An 8,338-nucleotide genomic window follows, 5' to 3' on the forward strand; every position below is an offset into this window, starting at 1 on the left:
TGAAATTAGGATGATTTCTCCACCCCGGATTGTATGTGTTTGAGTAAGGATCATTCTGAGGATTCCTTCCTTGAAGGGCATTTGCTTGCTCTAGCATGTGCTTTGCAAAAGATTGGTCTTGAACTTCCTCTTTGCTTCCTAGAGGGCCAGTCACTGCCTGTTGAAGCAAAGAACACATAACATCAAGTTTTGCATTAATCTCATTATTAGTACTTACCTCAGAGACCACAGCTTTCATAGGAGCTCCTCTTCCTTTATTGTAGCTCCATTGTTGAGAGTTGGTACTCAAAGATTCAAAGAGAGTAAAAGCCTCATCTGCTGTTTTGTTCATCAGTCCTTCTCCACTTGTTGCATCTACCATCATCCTTTCGGAATCAAGCAAACCTTCATAGAAAGATTGCATTTGCATCCAACTCTCTATATTGTGGTGTGGGCAAGAACTCATCATCTCCTTGTACCTCTCCCAGCATTCATGAAAAGCTTCTCCTTCTCTTTGTGTGAAACCAAGAATTTCCTTTCTAATCTTGTTAGTCTTTTGAGCTGGAAAGAATTTCTGCAAAAACTTATTAGAAAGCTCATCCCAAGTACGAATTGAAGCATTAGGCAAAGAGTATAACCATGACTTAGCCTTATCTTTTAAACTGAATGGGAATAGCCTCATCTTAATCTGCTCATCATCAAGTCCTTGAATTTTGATTGTAGCACATATTTCAAAGAATTGCTTAACATGCATGTAAGGATCCTCAGTGGTATTACCATAATAAGTTGGAAGAAGATGAATCATACCACTTCTAAGCTCAAACCTGTCAATTGTGAGTTGAGGATAGACGATGCACGAAGGTTGATCAGTGACTTTGGGGATGGAAAATTCACGCAGGGGTTTCCTAGGTTGGACAACAAGCGCACCACCTCCTTCATCATTATTGTTGTTGTTTGGAATCTCTGCCATCTTGCTTGAACCTTCAGATTCGTAGCTCTCAGATTCAGCACTTAAAGAACTATAATTCCTCCTCAAACCAACACGTACAGCAAAAGTTCCTGGTGAAATTGGCTCAGAATCAGATTCGGACATATATGCACACACAAGAAACCAATTAGTGCCTTCAAATGGAGATAACAACTAAAAAGAAAAACAGAATACAGAAATAAAAACCAACGAAAACAAAAACAAAAACACTCAAAGTAATCTAACTATAGCACCATCGTTACCGGTTCCCCGGCAACGGCGCCAAAAACTTGTTGAGCCTATTCCTAACAACTAAAATGAGTTATTAAAAATAGAAACTTCAATTCTCGCAAGTGCACGAACCATTTATAGTATAGCTTATGAAATACGAGTTCGATCCCACGGAGAATGGTAACTTGGTTGCAAGTTAAACTACTTAGAATGATGGAAAAACTGAAAACAAAGAAACAAACTAACTAACAATTGGCAAGGTCTAGGACAGAATCCTAACACCACACACGCACTCGAATGGGGGGTTTTTGTTGTTTAAATGAAAACAAGAGAATGAAATGGAAGTGCTGGAAGTAAACAATGGCAGCAATGAACAAGTTGTGAAACAATGATTGAGAAGTGTTAGAGCCTTGGAATCTACCACTAGTCTTCCTATCCAAGTTATGAATGCATAGAAATTGACTCAAGCTTCATTAACAATAGATTATCGCATACAAGCCTATGGTATCTAGGTGCAGGATGCATGATTCTCCTAAGGCATGTAATTGTGCATGGTATCTACACAACACGTGATCTCTAATATGCAACCTAAGCATGGTATCTACTTAGAATAAAGCATATAAGAGTCATTAAGTTCCTTGAGAATATGATAATCACACAAGTCCTAGAACATGGTATCTGTCCTAGTCAACCTATGGTTATTAACCCCTTGAATGATTCTTAGGCCATTCATGTGTTGCTTGTGAAAGGAGAGTAGAATTGGTGAATCTAAACCCCTTCCCAACCTGTGCTAGATGCATAAAATCCTAGTTAGCTACTCCAAGAAAACATACATCAAGCACATAATAAGCTGGAGATTAACAACTTGATAATGAAAGCAAGGAAATCAATTAACTATGAAATCATCCATAACATTGAATATTCATGACTAGGGCTTCATCCTAAGCCCTAACAAAATGGATTAGTTAAACATAATTATGAATACAGAAGATAAGAAATACATAGGTAGAATAAAGAGAATAGAAGAACTAGCTGGTGGCAGCAAGGTAGTTTCCAGGACAGCTCCCAGCTCTCCCTCCTTTGCAGCTAGCTCTCTCTCTCTCTTTGTGGTGAATCTGAATGTGTGTATGGAAGTAATGGATGAAGTGAATTCTGTCTGGGATGTGGAATGGAAGTGGTATTTATAGGGAGAAGGAAAGGGGAATTCTGAATTGAATATGACTAATGCATACAACACTTGTATTTAGATAATCAGAATTGGTTGCTGCACTAATAAATCCCACCAGCAGCCATAGGTCATCTTCATGTCAGCATGATCAAGCATCCATCCAGAAACCAATAGCTCATGCCTAGCTCACCATGACCAAGCATCCATCAGCTCATCCTCATGTCAGCATGATGTGTATTTTGATGGGCTCACGGATTGGGTTTGGCTGAATCCAAATATGACTTTAAGATATCCATTTTGAAGTTCAGAATGTCTCTGATCCAATCCAAGCTCGGATGAAGAAGATAAGTCCGAAATGAACTTCTAACTCAATATCCAGTTTTTGCACGTTTTGCACCATTTTGCTTCAAAAGCAATCTCATGCTGCCTTCAACCTATAGAACACACAAACATAGGTAAGTGACTTGAAATAAAGAGAAACTAAACAAAATTACTAAGTAACGAAGGCATGCAAATGTGTGAAATTATGAACTTATCATTATGATGTTGCCCAAGTTTTGGGCTCGATCCGAAATCAATACGTGTGAGAAATTGGTCAATTCAATTTGAACGGCAGTTCGTTCCTAATTGGAGTGTATGGTGTATTCCATACTTCTAGCGATTGGATTTCACTCAAAACTCACCAAATGACTCCTCCCACCATATTATGATGTTGCCCAAGTTTTGGGATCGATCCGAAATCAATAGGTGTGAGAAATTGGTCAATTCAATTTGAACGGCAGTTCGTTCCTAATTGGAGTGGTTGGTGTATTCCATACTTCTAGCGATTGGATAACACTCAAAACTCACCAAATGACTTCTCCCACCATATTATGATGTTGCCCAAGTTTTGGGCTCGATCCGAAATCAATAGGTGTTTCAAATTGGACAATTCAAGTTCAACGGCAGTTCGTTCCTAATTGGAGTGGTTGGTGTATTCCATACTTCTAGCGATTGGATTTCACTCAAAACTCACCAAATGACTCCTCCCACCATATTATGATGTTGCCCAAGTTTTGGGCACGATCCGAAATCAATACGTGCGAGAAATTGGTCAATTCAATTTGAACGGCAGTTCGTTCCTAATTGGAGAGGTTGGTGTATTCCATACTTCTAGCGATTGGATTTCACTCAAAACTCACCAAATGACTCCTCCCACCATATTATGATGTTGCCCAAGTTTTGGGCTCGATCCGAAAGCAATAGGTGTTCCAAATTGGACAATTCAAGTTCAACGGCATTTCGTTCCTAATTGGAGTGGTTGGTGTATTCCATACTTCTAGCGATTGGATTTCACTCAAAACGAACCAAATGACTCCTCCCACCATATTATGATGTTGCCCAAGTTTTGGGCTCCATCCGAAATCAATAGGTGTGAGAAATTGGACAATTCAAGTTCAACGGCAGTTTGTTCCTAATTGGAGAGGTTGGTGTATTCCATACTTCTAGCGATTGGATTTCACTCAAAACTCACCAAATGACTCCTCCCACCATATTATGATGTTGCCCAAGTTTTGGGCTCGATCCGAAATCAATAGGTGTTCCAAATTGGACAATTCAAGTTCAACGGCAGTTCGTTCCTAATTGGAGTGGTTGGTGTATTCCATACTTCTAGCGATTGGATTTCACTCAAAACTCACCAAATGACTCGTCCCACCATATTATGATGTTGCCCAAGTTTTGGGCTCGATCCGAAATCAATACGTGTGAGAAATTGGTCAATTCAATTTGAATGGCAGTTCGTTCCTTATTGGAGTGGTTGGTGTATTCCATACTTCTAGCGATTGGATTTCACTGAAAACTCACCAAATGACTCCTCCCACCATATTATGATGTTGCCCAAGTTTTGGGCTCGATCCGAAATCAATAGGTGTTCCAAATTGGATAATTCAAGTTCAACGGCAGTTCGTTCCTAATTGGAGTGGTTGGTGTATTCCATAGTTCAAGCGATTGGATTTCACTCAAAACTCACCAAATGACTCCTCCCACCACATTATGATGTTGCCCAAGTTTTGGGCTCGATCCGAAATCAATAGGTGTTTCAAATTGGACAATTCAAGTTCAACGGCAGTTCGTTCCTAATTGGAGTGGTTGGTGTATTCCATACTTCTAGCGTTTGGATTTCACTCAAAACTCACCAAATGACTCCTCCCACCATATTATGATGTTGCCCAAGTTTTGGGCTCGATCCGAAATCAATAGGTGTTCCAAATTGGACAATTCAAGTTCAACGGCATTTCGTTCCTAATTGGAGTGGTTGGTGTATTCCATACTTCTAGCGATTGGATTTCATTCAAAACGAACCAAATGACTCCTCCCACCATATTATGATGTTGCCCGAGTTTTGGGCTCGATCCGAAATCAATAGGTGTGAGAAATTGGACAATTCAAGTTCAACGGCAGTTTGTTCCTAATTGGAGTGGTTGGTGTATTCCATACTTCTAGGGATTGGATTTCACTCAAAACTCACCAAATGACTCCTCCCACCATATTATGATGTTGCCCAAGTTTTGGGCTCGATCCGAAATCAATAGGTGTTCCAAATTGGACAATTCAAGTTCAACGGCAGTTCGTTCCTAATTGGAGTGGTTGGTGTATTCCATACTTCTAGCGATTGGATTTCACTCAAAACTCACCAAATGACTCCTCCCACCATATTATGATGTTGCCCAAGTTTTGGGCTCGATCCGAAATCAATACGTGTGAGAAATTGGTCAATTCAATTTGAACGGCAGTTCGTTCCTAATTGGAGTGGTTGGTGTATTCCATACTTCTAGCGATTGGATTTCACTCAAAACTCACCAAATGACTCCTCCCACCATATTATGATGTTGCCCAAGTTTTGGGCTCGATCCGAAATCAATAGGTGTTCCAAATTGGACAATTCAAGTTCAACGGCAGTTCGTTCCTAATTGGAGTGGTTGGTGTATTCCATACTTCTAGCGATTGGATTTCACTCAAAACGAACCAAATGACTCCTCCCACCACATTATGTTGTTGCCCAAGTTTTGGGCTCGATCCGAAATTAATAGGTGTTCCAAATTGGACAATTCAAGTTCAACGGCAGTTCGTTCCTAATTGGAGTGGTTGGTGTATTCCATACTTCTAGTGTTTTGATTTCACTCACCAAATGACTCCTCCCAACATATTATGATGTTGCCCAAGTTTTGGGCTCGATCCGAAATCAATACGTGTGAGTAATTGGTCAATTCAATTTGAACGGCAGTTCGTTCCTAATTGGAGTGGTTGGTGTATTCCATACTTCTAGCGATTGGATTTCCCTCAAAACTCACCAAATGACTCCTCCCACCATATTATGATGTTGCCCAAGTTTTGGGCTCGATCCGAAATCAATAGGTGTTCCAAATTGGACAATTCAAGTTCAACGGCAGTTCGTTCCTAATTGGAGTGGTTGGTGTATTCCATACTTCTAGCGATTGGATTTCACTCAAAACTCACCAAATGACTCCTCCCACCATATTATGATGTTGCCCAAGTTTTGGGCTCGATCCGAAATCAATACGTGTGAGAAATTGGTCAATTCAATTTGAACGGCAGTTCGTTCCTAATTGGAGTGGTTGGTGTATTCCATACTTCTAGCGATTGGATTTCACTCAAAACTCACCAAATGACTCCTCCCACCATATTATGATGTTGCCCAAGTTTTGGGCTCGATCCGAAATCAATAGGTGTTCCAAATTGGACAATTCAAGTTCAACGGCAGTTCGTTCCTAATTGGAGTGGTTGGTGTATTCCATACTTCTAGCGATTGGATTTCACTCAAAACGAACCAAATGACTCCTCCCACCACATTATGTTGTTGCCCAAGTTTTGGGCTCGATCCGAAATTAATAGGTGTTCCAAATTGGACAATTCAAGTTCAACGGCAGTTCGTTCCTAATTGGAGTGGTTGGTGTATTCCATACTTCTAGTGTTTTGATTTCACTCACCAAATGACTCCTCCCAACATATTATGATGTTGCCCAAGTTTTGGGCTCGATCCGAAATCAATACGTGTGAGTAATTGGTCAATTCAATTTGAACGGCAGTTCGTTCCTAATTGGAGTGGTTGGTGTATTCCATACTTCTAGCGATTGGATTTCCCTCAAAACTCACCAAATGACTCCTCCCACCATATTATGATGTTGCCCAAGTTTTGGGCTCGATCCGAAATCAATAGGTGTTCCAAATTGGACAATTCAAGTTCAACGGCATTTCGTTCCTAATTGGAGTGGTTGGTGTATTCCATACTTCTAGCGATTGGATTTCACTCAAAACGAACCAAATGACTCCTCCCACCATATTATGATGTTGCCCGAGTTTTGGGCTCGATCCGAAATCAATAGGTGTGAGAAATTGGACAATTCAAGTTCAACGGCAGTTTGTTCCTAATTGGAGTGGTTGGTGTATTCCATACTTCTAGCGATTGGATTTCACTCAAAACTCACCAAATGACTCCTCCCACCATATTATGATGTTGCCCAAGTTTTGGGCTCGATCCGAAAGCAATAGGTGTTCCAAATTGGACAATTCAAGTTCAACGGCATTTCGTTCCTAATTGGAGTGGTTGGTGTATTCCATACTTCTAGCGATTGGATTTCACTCAAAACGAACCAAATGACTCCTCCCACCATATTATGATGTTGCCCAAGTTTTGGGCTCCATCCGAAATCAATAGGTGTGAGAAATTGGACAATTCAAGTTCAACGGCAGTTTGTTCCTAATTGGAGAGGTTGGTGTATTCCATACTTCTAGCGATTGGATTTCACTCAAAACTCACCAAATGACTCCTCCCACCATATTATGATGTTGCCCAAGTTTTGGGCTCGATCCGAAATCAATAGGTGTTCCAAATTGGACAATTCAAGTTCAACGGCAGTTCGTTCCTAATTGGAGTGGTTGGTGTATTCCATACTTCTAGCGATTGGATTTCACTCAAAACTCACCAAATGACTCGTCCCACCATATTATGATGTTGCCCAAGTTTTGGGCTCGATCCGAAATCAATACGTGTGAGAAATTGGTCAATTCAATTTGAATGGCAGTTCGTTCCTTATTGGAGTGGTTGGTGTATTCCATACTTCTAGCGATTGGATTTCACTCAAAACGAACCAAATGACTCCTCCCACCACATTATGTTGTTGCCCAAGTTTTGGGCTCGATCCGAAATTAATAGGTGTTCCAAATTGGACAATTCAAGTTCAACGGCAGTTCGTTCCTAATTGGAGTGGTTGGTGTATTCCATACTTCTAGTGTTTTGATTTCACTCACCAAATGACTCCTCCCAACATATTATGATGTTGCCCAAGTTTTGGGCTCGATCCGAAATCAATACGTGTGAGAAATTGGTCAATTCAATTTGAACGGCAGTTCGTTCCTAATTGGAGTGGTTGGTGTATTCCATACTTCTAGCGATTGGATTTCACTCAAAACTCACCAAATGACTCCTCCCACCATATTATGATGTTGCCCGAGTTTTGGGCTCGATCCGAAATCAATAGGTGTGAGAAATTGGACAATTCAAGTTCAACGGCAGTTTGTTCCTAATTGGAGTGGTTGGTGTATTCCATACTTCTAGCGATTGGATTTCACTCAAAACTCACCAAATGACTCCTCCCACCATATTATGATGTTGCCCAAGTTTTGGGCTCGATCCGAAATCAATAGGTGTTCCAAATTGGACAATTCAAGTTCAACGGCAGTTCGTTCCTAATTGGAGTGGTTGGTGTATTCCATACTTCTAGCGATTGGATTTCACTCAAAACTCACCAAATGACTCCTCCCACCATATTATGATGTTGCCCAAGTTTTGGGCTCGATCCGAAATCAATACGTGTGAGAAATAGGTCAATTCAATTTCAACGGCAGTTCGTTCCTAATTGGAGTGGTTGGTGTATTCCATACTTCTAGCGATTGGATTTCACTCAAAACTCACCAAATGACTCCTCCCACCA

At 40.6% G+C, this 8,338-nt stretch overlaps 1 non-coding gene across 1 annotated transcript; it reads left to right on the forward strand.

Moving 5' to 3' along the window:
* The first annotated feature begins 419 nt into the window (after positions 1–419).
* On the forward strand, positions 420–526 carry LOC148297651 (small nucleolar RNA R71). Its single transcript, XR_015833281.1, has one exon. It is a non-coding gene; the product is annotated as a small nucleolar RNA R71 (small nucleolar RNA).
* The last annotated feature ends 7,812 nt before the right edge of the window (positions 527–8,338 follow it).

The sequence above is a fragment of the Prunus avium genome, chromosome 1 (genome assembly GCF_965620075.1).
Source record: "Prunus avium chromosome 1, drPruAviu1.hap1.1, whole genome shotgun sequence".
In the NCBI taxonomy this organism is placed as follows: Eukaryota; Viridiplantae; Streptophyta; class Magnoliopsida; order Rosales; family Rosaceae; genus Prunus; species Prunus avium.